We start from the raw sequence: 15406 nt of genomic DNA, 5'->3' as shown, positions 1-15406 counted from the left end.
CACCTCCTATTACAATATCTGAGCTATTACTAAAATGCCCTTACTGATATACTAATATACAACCCACAACTATTGATACACACAATTACACATTCATACATTCACCACATAGTCCCTAGCCCACGCTGGAGCTCCACAATTACACAATTACTGATATACTAATATGCACGTCACAAATATGCACGTCACAAAATTAAAAGAAACAACGACCAGTCAACACCCAAGTCTCGAACTGGGAACAACGACCAATATATCACATATTGGTCACTTTTTATCAGTATGTCATGTGAACAGTAATATTTTTCAAAGTATCACGTGTCCGAGTTCGCTACAGCAGACAGCGAACTCGGTTTGCTGACGTGGCACGTTTTTGGTGGCTACTTAGTTCGCTATTAGGTGTAGCGAACTAGATGGTCAAAATATCAGTTTGTTCTGAACAAAAGCAAAACACGTGGCGATCTTACCCAAGTTCGCTATGGGGTGGAGGGAACTCTGTGTGGAAAGAGAAAAAACATTTATTGCACAGCAGAACCATGATTATATCTCTCCATCCTCATTTTCATTTTTTTTATTTAAAAATAAATAAATTACCTGTATTGTACCTTTATTGCAACGCAGAAGCACAGGCTCCAGGCTCCTCATTTCCATCTCTTTCTCTGCTACCATAAATAACTACTGCCCTTTTCAGTACCTTTTCTTTAAAACCACCATCCCCAAAAAAACATATTTTCCAAGACTACTAACACATATATCAATTCAAATATTTTGTCATTCTCAACACGCAATAGTCTTTCCCAATTCCCAATACCGCAAAACCTTCTTTCAAGATTGAAATATTAAATGTCAATAAAGATAAAAATGTTTAACAAAATATTGTCATTTAGTTTTCCCATGAACGTTAGATGTTAAACAATTTAGGAAAACAATATAAAAAATGAAATATTTTGTTAATTTAATAATTAAATAATTAATCCGAAATCAATAATAAATAAAAATTGAATTGAAAACTAAAAAAATAAAAGTATATGTCTTTGTTAAAATAAATATATTTGACACTTTAAGAGAAAATGTAAAATAAGTTGAAAAACTAAAAAAAAATTCAAATTTAACAAAATGTAAAATAAATACAGTGATTTACTGTTTAATAATCATGATATATTTTCAAATGTAAAATGTAAAATAAAGGCAATAAAATTTTAAAATTAAAAATATTTTAAATATTATTGTGAAATAAATTATTCTTATAATTCTATAAAGTATTAAAAGATGATATATTTGCAGATTAAGACTGTTCGCTACACATAAAGTATTAAAATATGAGAAAAATTACTCTTATGCTACATGTGATAAGTTTCTCTCCTACACATCTTTCGATAACTGTGCCACCTTTTTTTTTCAGGTGGTGGAGCCCACAAGTTTATCTCTATGACATGAGATAACTTATCTCATTTAACATGAGATTAATAAAACCCTTAAAATATATATTATTTCTTAATTTTATATGTATATAAATCACTCTATTTATTTCACATTTTATTTTTTTTAAAATTTGATTTTTTTTTATAGTTTTTCAACTTAATTTTAATCATTTCGGTTGAGTGTTGAGAATGATTAAGACTGTTCGCTACACATTGCATTTATAGTTTTTTTTATAATTTTTCAACTTAATTTTAATAATCAAGACTGTTGCGTGTTGACAATGTGAAAATATTTGAGTTGATATATGTGTCAGTAGTCTTGGGAAACATGTTTTTTTGGGGATGGTGGTTTGAAAGAAAAGGTAGTGAAAAGGGTAGTAGTTATTTATGGTAGCAGAGAAAGAGATGGAAAGGAGGAGCCAGGAGCCTGTGGTTCTGCGCTGCAATAAAGGTACAATACATGTAATTTAATTTTTTCTCTTTCCACATAGAGTTCGCTCCACCCCATAGCGAACTTGGGCAAGATTGCCACGTGTCTTTCTTTTGTTCAGAACAGACTAATATTTTGACAATCTAGTTCGCTACACCTAGTAGCGAACTAGGTGGCCACCAAAAACGTGCCACGTCAGCAAACCGAGTTTGCTGCCTGCTATAACGAACTCGGACACGTGGCACTTTGGCAAATATTACTGTTCACGTGGCATATTGATGCAAAAGTGACCAATATGTGGTATATTGGTCACTATTCCCTCGAACTGAGCATCCAACTCACAACCTAACCGGATAGGTTCTCTAAATAATGTTGTTATGACCGGGTAACCACTAACGTCCATTAGAGGGCTTACATTCTAGCATCCCTGATAAACCCTTGGTTTATAAGGTTTTATAGCATGAATTAGCTTAATTTGTGTGATTAAATAGATGGAAAAGAGGGTCAATGTCCTAGAAATTCCTAAATACAAGTTCTGGAAGTTATGCTCAAAATTTGCATTGTTCTTGTAGGAAAATGAAGCTCAAGAAGAAAAAGAGAGAAGGAAGAAGATTCTGAAGAAATTGGAGAATTCTAACTGTTGGGCGCTAAAACGGCCAAAGTCAAGAGTTTTAGCGCTCTGCTGCAAAAGGAAGCCCAAAAGTGCTGGTGCTGAGCACTAAAACGGCCAAAGTCAAGCATTTTAGCGGTGCTGAGTGCTAAAATGGCAACCGTCAAGCGTTTTAGTGCTCTGCTGTTCAAAAAGATGCGGGCTTCGAGTGCTAAAACGGTCAAGTCTAGAGTTTTAGCGCTGAGGACAGTTAAAAGTGGTTAGGCATCCGTCAAGTTGAGCGCTAAAACGTCCAACAATGAGCGTTTTAGCGCCCATGTCAGTTTTTGGATGTTATTTCAGTTTTGAAATTGTAAACTATAAATAGGGCAAAGGGCCTTCACACTTTGGTGGATCTCTGATACTTAGGAAGGGGAGATCAGATAAGATCTTTTATAGATCTGATCTGACTTTTCATTCTCTAAAATTTCCAAATTCCTTAGGTCTTAGTCTTGTATTAGTTTAGTATATCTTATGTAATTGTGATTGAAGATTGAAGATTCAACAACATGACAATGGAGTTTGATCTTTCTTCTTCTCTTGTTATTTTTCTTTCGATGTCTGAGCAGAGTCCTTTGTTGTCTGATTTCAATGGAACTCAATGATGAATTTATGTATAGTTGATTGAATATTATGATTATCTTTTGTGTGATGATATGAAATTGTCTTTATCAATTCTTTCCATTAAGGGAGTAGTATAGAACAGGAATGTTTACATTATTTCTGTAACTAGCAATTTCATCATCAGTGTTCTAGTCACCAAGGGATTGGGACTAGGACTCTGATGTAATCTTTAAAATCTTAGTGCTTAATGTATGTATTAAGAAGAGAATCACCAAGGGATTGGGGTTCTTGATTAATGTATCAACCAGGATAGTAAGGGATTACATCTTGGTGATAAGAAAAAGGTTGATTGACATCACATGGGAGATAATTCACAATAGGATTGATTCTTACATAAGTTTATGGTTGAGGGACATTGATTTCTGACTACTTGTTTTTAAAATTACAATTCACATTTTAATTATTTTATCAAGTCTTAATTCAATCCAATTTCTGGTGACAATTGATGAACCCTTAGTTCATCATGGTTTTTAGCAGGAATTAGGATCAAATTGTGTGATTAAATGATGAAAAACAAGGTTAATGTCCTAAGATGTCCTAAATTACAAGTTCAAGAGCTTTATTGGAAATTTGTATGATTCTTGTAGGAAAAGCAAGCTTGAAAGGCAACTGGAGAAGGAAGAAGATTCTGCAGCTCAAGAGGAGAAAAAATTGCCTAAGTGTTGAGCGCTAAAACGTCCACACTGAGCGTTTTAGCGCCCTGCTACAGGAAGAGGCCAAAACTTGCTGGTTATGAGCGCTAAAACGCCCACACAGAGCGTTTTAGCGCGCTGCTGCACTTAGAAGATGGAAAATTGCTGGTCTTGGGCACTAAAACGGCCAGCAATAAGCGTTTTAGCGCCCTGAAGTGGAAAAAGGACTCTGGTCTCCACCGCTAAAATGTCCAAATCAAGAGTTTTAGCGTTGGAGTCAGTTAAAGTCAGTTGAGCATTCACCAAGTTTGGACGCTAAAACGGTCATTCCTTAATGTTTTAGCGTTTTTGTCAGTTAAAAGCAGTTGAGCATACGTAAAGCATGGACGCTAAAACTGTCACTTATGGACGTTTTAGCGCCCATATCAGTTTTCTGTTTTTAATTGTAACATTATAAAAGGAAAAGCCTTCACACTTAGTAAAGGATCTGGAATTTTCTCTCTCTCTCTTAAACTTTAGTCTGACTTCTCTCTAAATTCTCTTAGTGTTTTAGTTTTTGTATTAGGATTTCTTTGTAATAGTTTGGAGATTGAAGACTTTCAACATGGAAATGAAGTTTGATTCTTCTTTTCTTGTCTATTCCTTAGTCATGTCTGAGTAGAGTCTTTGTAGTCTGAATGCAATAGAACTCCATGATAATATTATGTTGATCTGATTAATATGATGAAGTATTTTTCATGTGTTGATTTGAGATTTTCTGATTTAATTATTTCTATCAAGGAAATAGTGTAGAACAGGGATGTTTATATGACTTCTGTATCTGATAATCTCAACATCAGAATTCTAGTACTCAAGGGATTGATGCTAGAGTTCTGATGTAATCTTAAGACTTTAGTATTTCATGCATGTATTAAGAAAGAGATCACCAAGGGATTGGGGTTTCTGATTAATGTATCTATCAGGGTAGTAAGGGATTACATCTTGATGATAAGTAATAGGTTGATTAACATCACATGGAAAAGAATTCATCATATGATCAATTTTTACATGGGTTATTATGGAGGAAAGTTGTTTTCTGACTACTTGTTGTTTTATTAATTCTTAATCCATATTTATTTTGTGTCAAATTACTTACAATCAATTTTCTGGTGACAAATTATTCATGACTTTTACAAATTCTTATCTGATTCAAATTAGTTTTCTATGGTTTATTGGTGCTTGAACACAATTCCTCGTGGGAACGATCTTTACTCATCATTTTATTACTTGTACGACTAGTGCACTTGCTAAACGTCCAACAACAATAATCAATGCAATCAATAAATTCTTGTTTGATTCAACTTAATTATATATGGTTAGTCGGTGTTTGAACACAAATCCTCGTGGAAACGATCTTTACTCATCATTTTATTACTTGTACGACTAGTACACTTGCTAAAGTCGCAACAAGTTTTTGGCGCCGTTGCCAGGGATTTGTTCTTTCAACATTGACAGACACCATTAATAATTGAGATTGAATTTTTATTATTTTCAGCAATTCTGGTCCAGAGCGCTAAAACGTTCAGACGTGACCGTTTTAGCGTAATTCTACGCACATCAATGTGCACATGTCTCTAGAAACCAGCGCTAAAACGCTTGATTTCAACATTTTAGCGCTGGTCTATTTATATGATTTACACGGTTAACTCATATGTTTCACACACTCTCATATTCTACTCCCTCATTCTCATTTCACACACTCTCAAATTCTTTTACCTCTCTTCTGCATATGTTAGGTTTTTATTGTTAATAACATGTCCATGGAATGTTGTATCATTCTGGGTAGTTTTCTTTTAGTTTTATTTTGGTATTAGTTTACTTTTGTAATTCAGTTAAGTACATTGGGATATTCACTGTTTTTGCATGATGCACATTGCGATAGTACTGATGCTATTGGGTTATATATGAATGTGTTTCAGTGATCAATTGCTATTTTAGATTTAAATTAGTTGGTGGGGGCAACAACGTTTAAATCGGGGAATTGGGTATGATTGAATGGCATGCAACTTCATGGAGATGTCACACAAATTGATGAGCCAAAACAGGGAAACATCTCAATCCTTTTCTTTTCTAAGTTTTCTTGTGTGATTTAGATTTTAGTTTTGATACAGAATTTGGATTTCAGTTTTGATATGGAATTCCATGAGGAGGATTTGACTGATCAAAGTTTTAGATGATTGATCAAATTAAGGATATAATCTTATACCTTGCATGTTGAGTATAATGAAATGATTGCATGACTCATTCAATGTGTAAGAGTAGAGAGATTAGTTTGATATATATAGAGAAAGTCAAGAATGCACTCTGAACTGTGAGAAATTGAGCCTATACAGAAAATTTTGTTCAGAGAGCACTTCACTGCATGGACAACTCTAGAACTTGCACTGTTTCTTGTTTGAAATGGTTTATGATGTATAGGGTAGAAATGATTGAGGTACTTCCTTTTTGAACCAGAAAATTTACATGGCCAACCTTAATATTTCTGTTGCATGAAACCCTTGAGCTTAAGCCTGTTTGTCTATAAAACCAAGAACCCACAATCATTCCAATCCTTCAGATTAAAAGGTTCAGATAAGTGATAATGGATGAAGTGTTCTGTGGGGAGAAAGGTGTTCTTGCAATAAATGAATACACAAAGTGTTGGAAATATAGGAAGGAAGAAAGAAAAAGAAAGAAAAGGGTATTAAAGACACAAAGTGTCTGGAAGAGACAGAGGGAAGTATTAAAGACACAAAGTGTCTGAAAGAAAAAGAAGGAAGAAAAAAGAAAAAAAAAAGGATTAAAGAAAAATGAGGAAGAAATGTTCAAAGAAGGTACAAGGAATGAAAAGGAAGAAAGTTGGGGGAATTAAGAAGAATATGATAAATACTGTGATCCTCCTCTTATCTGAATCTGATTCATTTAATCTGAACTCTTCTTCTTTAACATAAATCCTTACCTCTTGTCAAGCCACATACCAAGCCATATTGCCAACTAAACAAAGACCTTTTTTATCTGCTCTATAGATCGTTGTTACTGTAGAAAGTGAGAAGATGGGCAAGCCTATGGTAGTTTGAGAACAATGAAGATTGAAGGATAAGTGCATCCTTAAACACTAGAGTGCAAGAGAGTTAAGTTCTCATAATTTTTGAGAAGTTCCTAGTAAGGGGGTGTTTTGTTTAGAAGTCTCTATATATCATCTCTACTGGTCTGTTGAAAAGTCACAAATGATGTTGGGCAAATCATAAGAAATAAGAGATTGCATGGTTATAAGCTTGTATCATGAAATGTTGATCTTTTGTTAACTGAAGTCCATCCTCATGAGTTTCATCTTTAAAGATTCTTAAGTCCTTCTCTGTTTTTAATTCATTACTGAGGACATCAAAGTTTAAATCTGGGAATTGTGATATAAACCCTTGATTTATAAGGTTTTAAATAATGAATTAGCTTAATTTGTGTGATTAAATAAATGGAAAAGAGGGTCAATGTCCTAGAAATTCCTAAATACAAGTTCTGGAAGTTATGTTAAAAATTTACGTTGTTCTTGTAGGAAAATGAAGCTCAAGAAGAAAAAGAGAGAAGGGAGAAGATTCTGAAGAAATTGGAGAATTCTAAGAATTGGGTGCTAAAACGACCAAAGTCAAGAGTTTTAGCGCTCTGCTGCAAAAGGAAGCCCAAAAGTGCTGGTGTTGAGCGCTAAAACGGCAAAAGTCAAGCATTTTAGCGGTGCTGAGCGCTAAAACGACCAACGTCAAGCATTTTAGCGCTCTGCTGTTCAAAAAGATGCGGGTTTCGAGTGCTAAAACGGTCAAGTCAAGAGTTTTAGCGCTGAGGACAGTTAAAAGTGGTTAGGCATCCGTTAAGTTGAGCGCTAAAACGTCCAACAATGAGCGTTTTAGCGCCCATGTCAGTTTTTGGATGTTATTTCAGTTTTGAAATTGTAAACTATAAATAGGGCAAGGGGCCTTCACACTTTGGTGGATCTCTGATACTTAGGAAGGGGAGATCAGATCAGATCTTTTATAGATCTGATCTGACTTTTCATTCTCTAAAATTTCCAAATTCCTTAGGTCTTAGTCTTGTATTAGTTTAGTATATCTTATGTAATTGTGATTGAAGATTGAAGATTCAACAACATGACAATGGAGTTTGATCTTTCTTCTTCTCTTGTCATTTTTCTTTCGATGTCTGAGCAGAGTCCTTTGTAGTCTGATTTCAATGGAACTCAATGATGAATTTATGAATAGTTGATTGAATATTATGATTATCTTTTATGTGATGATATGAATTTGTCTTTATCAATTCTTTCCATTAATGGAGTAGTGTAGAACAAGAATGTTTACATTATTTCTGTAACTAGCAATTTCATCATCAATGTTCTAGTCACCAAGGGATTGGGGTTCTTGATTAATGTATCAACCAAGATAGTAAGGGATTACATCTTGGTGATAAGAAAAAGGTTGATTGACATCACATGAGAGATAATTCATAATAGGATTGATTCTTACATAAGTTTATGGTTGAGGGACATTGATTTCTGACTACTTGTTTTTAAAATTACAATTCACATTTTATGTATTTTATCAAGTCTTAATTCAATTCAATTTCTGGTGACAATAATCAATGCAATCAATAAATTCTTGTTTGATTCTACTTAATTATATTTGGTTAGTCGCTGTTTGAACACAAATCTCGTGGGAACGATCTTTACTCATCATTTTATTACTTGTACGACTAGTACACTTGCTAAAATCGCAACCAATATGTGGTATATTAGTCACTGTTTCCTCGAACTAAGCATCCAACTCACAACCTAACTGGATAGGTTCACTAAATAATGTTGTTATGACCGGGTAACCACTAACGTCCATTAGCATCCCTAAAATATGACAAATTTTATCTTATCACACATGATCTCAATCCCCTGCATACACACCTTATGCACCAGGTGAAAATGCTTGGTTCATACCAAGTGGGACCCACAAGCTATCCCTTAAGGTCCATTGAAGAAGTACATTTTGAATTCCCATTCTCTTTGTTTTTACTCTACCGAAATACAGCCAGAGAGTCATTGTACCCTACACTTTTCCCTTGATTCATGTTGACTCTCCTGTTAAGCTTAGTTGCATACCTTTATTTCTTTAGTTCTTTATTACATTGACATACTACATACCTGGAGGGAAAAAAATCTAAATATACAACACAGACAATTCACTAGCATCGTCAGTAGTAACGGTAAATTTCGACTCCCATCTTGTTCTACCTAAAGAGTAAAATTACTTACTTCAAAATTAAATTCATTTTGAAAAAGGTTCAGACCTGATGAACCCTTCATGTCGGGAATTGCCACAGGCCAAACCCCTCAAGGTTACGTGGAGACTTTGGACGAAAACTTTGTTCCTTCGGTCCAGGCCTTTGTAATGTAGCATGCTACAATAGCTGTTCCTCTTGTTGCTTTGGATGAGCCCACTAGGCAGATGATTGAACTTTTGAGAAGGGAAGTTTAATACCTTCACCAACCTGCCCTGCAAAACCAGCCTATGGCACTGATAACTCATATTTTATTACACTTATTTGTTACTCTTGATTAGTATTTTTAGGATTTATTTGAATAAAATAATGATGTTTTGAGTTAATTTACATTTTTAGTTTTTGATTGGGTTTAATTTATTTTCGTCAGAATTTTTCAGCTTTACGTTACTTCTGCATTTTGGCCATATCTTGGTCCACAGTTGTCGGATTGACTCCGTTCTTGTTGGGTTTTTCAGATAACACAGAGGGCTACAATTCTTATGAAATTTTATTTATTTTATTCCGTATTTTAGACATATGGGCCTGTCAGAACTGAACCCTAACTCGCTTTGGGTAGGGGTATATGACGGCAGAGTAGGAAACATTGGATTCATTCTGTAATTTTCGAAATTGAGGATCAAAGTATTTTCTCTGAAGCGTTCTTCGCATTCTTCATCTCTTTCTTCTTCTTCTTTTTATTTTAATTATGTTTACCTTAGCCATGCGAGGCTAAGAACTTTTTAATCAACCTAAGGGTAATGGATTCCATGGATTAGTCTTGAGGGTCTGCATTTATTTCAAATCAGTTTCGTTTCCCTTCCAAACTCAGATTGATATCGTGCGATCGTGGATATTCAATATGAGGTTCGCGATTGCGATTATGGAAAGGGATTAATCATCAGATTTGATGATTAGGTTGATTGACCCTATGACCTTAAATCAACCGGGCTGATACTCTGCAATTGTATAAGTAGAAGCATCGTCTTTGATCAAATGTTAAGCGATCGCTTAGAGAGGGTTGTCAATTGGAAATAAGGATTCTGATTCGATTGACAAATCAATCACGATTCTGATATCTTCTTATCCGAGGAAAGACGTCCATGGAACCCAAACCTTAGGTTGGTTATTTTTAATTACGAATTTCAAATCCAATTCAATATTCTGCCTTTTTAATTATTCAACCAAAATTCCAAAACCCCCTTTTAATTTTCTGCCATCCTAAGCGATTTTTACAAAAACAATTTCCTTGAGAGACGACTTAGGGTTTCCACTTTACTACAAATTTTCTGAACCCTGAAGAATTAATTTTTAATTTGCGCGAGTTCGACAGCTCGTGTCAAATTTGGCGTCGTTGCCGGGGAAATTGCATCGATCTAAATCGTTTTCTGATTTTTTATCATCTTCTTCTTCTTCTTTAATTTTCGTTTCTTTTTCTAAAAAAATAAAAATAAAAATCTTCAATTTTCATTTTGATTTTTCTTTTTCTGTTTCTGTTTCTATATATATATATTTTTTATTCTAATTAGTGAATATTAACAGTAGATTAGATTTTGTTAGTATTTTGATTAGATTAGACTAGATTTTATTTTCAATCATTCCTAATCTTTTCATTTTTATAAGATTTTCTTAGATATTGTTAGATTATATTATATTTTGTTAGATTTTGATTCGATAGATTAGATTTTGTTAGATATAGTTTCCTTTTATTTTTATTTTTTTTCATTTTATTTATTTTATTTTATTTTATTTTATTTTATTTTTATTGTTATTTTTATTTTGGTTCTTTTTTCTCTTTCTTTCCTTTTTTTTATTTTATTTTATTTTAATTTGTTTTTTTATTTTTTTTATTTTTTTTCCTAATTCTTTATTTTTTTATTTTTTATTTATAATTTAGGAAGTTTTGGTCACAATAAAAAAAAAACATGGATAATAGAAGCTTAAGGTAATTGACTGCACCTGATGTTAAGTATCAGTCTTTTTGCATTCGTTATCTTGATACTGGTTTTAAACTTAAGTCTGGTCTTATCCATTTGCTTCCCAAGTTTCATGGTCTTGCAGGTGAAGATCCATATAAGTATTTGAAAGAGTTTCATGTAGTCTGCAACACAATGAAACCGCAAGGAGTTGATAAGGAGCAGGTCAAACTGAGAGCCTTTCCTTTTTCCCTCGATGGAGGAGCTAAGGATTGGCTGTACTACCTTCAGCCTTCATCTATCGAGACTTGGAATGACATGGCCAGATTGTTTTTGGAGAACTTTTTTCCGTCCCCAAGAGCCACTTCAATCAGAAAGGAGATAAGTGGCATAAAACAAGCAAATGAGGAAAACTTGCATGAGTACTGGGAGCGGTTTAAAAGACTTTGTGCAAGCTGTCCACATCACCAGATTCCGGAGCAATTGCTGATTGTCTACTTCTACGAGGGATTGCTACATATGGATAGGAACCTGATTGATGCTGCCAGTGGAGGAGTTCTTGTTAACAAAACACCCAATGAAGCTAAGGCGTTGATCTCAAACATGGCTGCAAATGCTCAACAGTTTGGAACGAGAGCCAATAACAGTGTTGTGTACCAGGTGCAAGAAACTCCGACCCAGCCTTCAGCAGTGGCATCAAGTGCTGACAATCAGCGAATTGAAAACAAACTTGATGAATTGGCAACCATGGTGAGACAGTTGGCAGTTACCCAGACAGTCCAGACTTCTGCTCCACAGTTCGGCAATCCATGTGGCATATGCAGTAACCCTTTTCACCCCACTGATGCTTGACCTTCTCTACAAGAGGGCTCCATTCCTGCAGACCAGTCAGTAGCTGCAGTCTTTCCTGGGAAACCACAGTTCCAGCAGCATCAGAATAATCCATTCTCCAACACTTACAATCCTGGCTGGAAGAATCATCCCAACCTCAAATGGAACCAGAATCAGCAAAATGTTCTATATCAGCAGAGTCAACAAAATTTTCCATACCAACAGAAGCAGCAGTTCATTCCACAACAGAGACAAAACTTCCAGCAACCTGCTCCTCAACAGTTGCAACAACAACCACCAGTGCAGCAGCAAAACAGTGGCAGTGGTCCTTCTTTGGATGACTTAATGAAACAGATGGCCACCAACAATCTGGAGTTTTCAACAGAGGACAGAATCCACAATCCAGAATTTGCAGACACAGATCGGGCAATTGGCGACATCAATGAACCAGGCCCAACCTTCCAGCAGCTCCCTTCCATTCCAAACAGTTCTAAATCCAAAAGGAAGCAGAAATGTGAGTGCTATTACTCTGCGGTCTGGAAAGAAAATGGAGGAGCCAAACCAAGCTGCTGTTGAGTCATCTAAGGGAGGTGACACTAGATCCAAGAAGCAGAGCACTGATACATCTGATGTCCATATCCCTCTGCCTTTCCCTCAGAGAGCCACTCAGTCCAAGAAGCAATCAGCAAAGGCTCAAGATAAAGAGATACTTGACACCTTCCGAAAAGTTGAGGTGAACATCCCTCTTCTGGATGCAATACAGCAGATTCCGAGATATGCCAAGTTTCTAAAGGAGCTGTGCACCAACAAGAGGAGACTGAAAGGAGATGAGCAAGTTAACCTGAGTCAGAATGTATCAGCACTCATCCAGCCTATGCCGAAAAAATGTCAAGATCCAGGGACATTTACTATTCCTTGTGTAATTGGCAATTCTGTTTTTCATGATTGCATGCTAGACTTAGGGGCTTCCATTAATGTCATGCCTGAATCTGTATATAAGTCTCTTGGTCTTGGTCCTTTGCGTGCTACTAGTATTGTGGTTACATTAGCTAATAGGAGTAGTATTCACCCATCTGGTTTGATTGAGGATGTATTGGTCAGAGTTAATAATCTGATTTTTTCTGCTGACTTCTACATTTTAGAAATGGAGAGTGAGACTGCTACTAATAGATCACCAATTATACTTGGTAGGCCTTTCATGAGAACAACTAGGACCAAGATAGATGTTCATTCTGGTACTCTATCCATGGAATTTGGTGATAGCATTTTACATTTTAGTATATTTGATTCCATGAAGCATTCTAAGGTTCAGGTTGATCATTCAGTTTCATGCATAAAAGTGATTCATGATGTGGCTGATAAGGTTGATTCTGAATTGATTAGTCATTGTGCATTACTTGTGGATTATGACTTGCCTATTAATGTTAATTCTGAATGTGTACTAAATGTGAAGTTATGCAAGACTCCCCATTCTGGTAATGATTTTGATCCTAACTCTCATGGACCCAAGATGAAATGGGTACCAAAAAGTTCTTCCTCTGTTTTTAGTATGCAGAAAAGTTTGCGTAAGGTTGGAAGAAAGGATCAAGAGAAGAAGAAATACACACAGAAAAGAAAGCCCCCAAAGTTGTGTGATAAGCAGATGGGGAAGACTTGCACAATGATTGGCCATCACCTCAAAGTTGTTAATGAAGGACCCCAAAAGCAACCTGTGGAGACAGAGGCTCTGCTCATTGATGCTACTTATCCTCCTAGGGAGTTCAAGGAGTCTTCTTCCCTCTTTTTCTTTTCTTTCTGTTATTTGCATTTTTCTTTTCCTTTCTTTATTTCAGTCTTTGATTTTCATAGGTAGATTTTCCTTTTCTTTCTGGTTATTATTGAGTGTTACATGGAGTAGACTTAAATCACAGGGTTTGATAGAAATTTCTGTTTAGGCTTGGTTCTTGATTCTTGGATTGCATTACTTGCTGCTTGATACTTTGCTGCTGATTGCATGATTTGGTATACCCTTGTGAGGTTTTTGAGCCTGTAGACATGGTCTTAATCTGTAGGCCAGTTTTTCTTTCTTGTGTGATTCTGCTCTTGATTGTTGTCCTCTAGAACTTGCTCTGATTCTTTTTGAAACTGCATTTTTCACTTGCATGCATGAATATGATTGAGGCATTCTTTCTTTCTTTACCCACTTTAACCAGATAGCCATCCTTTATATTATTATCCCTTGGTGAGCCCTTTTGAGCCTTTATATCCTTTATTTCTTAAGCCGCATTACCAGCCTAAGTGAAAAACCAATTAATTCCACACCTTGGAGTTTTAATGAGCATTGGTTTCATTGTGATGTTGTGTTTAAGTGTGGGGGTTTGCCCGAGACGGACAAAAGTTTAAGTGTGGGGGGTGACTGTTGGACGTTTAGCAAGTGCACTAGTCGTACAAGTAATAAAATGATGAGTAAAGATCGTTCCCACGAGGATTTGTGTCAAGCACTGACTAACCATATGTACTTGAGTTGAATCAAACAAAAGTTCATAGATTGCATAGATTTCTTGTCACCAGAAACTACACTGAATTGAATTAAACTTGTTAATTAAATAAAATGTAAATTATAATATAAACAAGTAGTCAGATGTCATTTTCCCTCAAACATGAATTTATAGATGAACCAATTTCCATTATGAATTATTTACTATATGATGTTGATCAACCTTTTTCTTATCATCTCAAGATGTAATCCCTTACTACCCTGATAGACACATTAATCAGAAACCCCAATCCCTTGGTGATTCCTTTCTTAATACATGCATTAATTACTAAGGTCTTAAGATCACATCAAAATCCTAGCATCAATCCCTTGACTATTAGAACACTGATGATGAAGTTGTCAAAAATAGAGAAATAATGTAAACATGTCTGTTCTACACTATTCCTTAACATGAAGAATTAATCAAGACAACTTCATACAATCACATAATAGATAAACAAAACATCTAATTAACCAATCATAAATTCAAACTTGAGTTCCATTGAATCAGACAACAAAGGACTCTACTCAGACATAATTGAAATACAAACAAGAGAAGAAAGACAGATCAAACTCCATTGTCATGATAGTTGAGTCTTCAATCTCCAAGTACAATTACATAGGAAATACTAACTATTACAAGAACTAATCCTAAAGAATTTGGAAATTCAGAGAAAATGAGGAGTCAGATCAGATCTATGAAAGACCTGATCTGATCTCCCTTCTCCCAGTGTGATGGGAAAAGTCAGAATGAGATATGATGGATTGGATCTGATGATCTGGAATCTGTCAGAATGTGAAGGCCCCTTGTCCTTTTATAATTTACAAATTACAACTGAAAACTGACATGGGCGCTAAAACTCTCATTTCTGGACGTTTTAGCGCTCAACCTTGACGGATGCCCAACTGCTTTTAACTGTCTTGGGCGCTAAAACGCTCAGTTTTGGGCGTTTTAATGTTCAGGCGCTAAAACGCTCAGTTTTGGGCGTTTTAATGTTCAGGCGCTAAAACGCTCAGTTTTGGGCGTTTTAATGTTCAGCACCAGCATCTTTTGTGCAACAGGGCGCTAAAACGCTCAGTTTTG

The 15406-nt window shown here is 35.3% G+C and overlaps 1 pseudogene; it reads left to right on the top strand.

The window, feature by feature from the left end:
• The first annotated feature begins 1805 nt into the window (after positions 1-1805).
• Positions 1806-13646, top strand: LOC133292182 (uncharacterized; annotated as a pseudogene).
• Positions 13647-15406: the final 1760 nt, after the last annotated feature.

This window comes from Gastrolobium bilobum, unplaced genomic scaffold (assembly GCF_033153095.1).
Source record: "Gastrolobium bilobum isolate Gb01-03AN ecotype WA unplaced genomic scaffold, APGP_CSIRO_Gbil_v1 utg45669, whole genome shotgun sequence".
Classification (NCBI taxonomy): domain Eukaryota; kingdom Viridiplantae; phylum Streptophyta; class Magnoliopsida; order Fabales; family Fabaceae; genus Gastrolobium; species Gastrolobium bilobum.
Note: the sequence above shows the minus strand (reverse complement) of the source record. Positions and strands in the feature narration are given on the sequence as shown.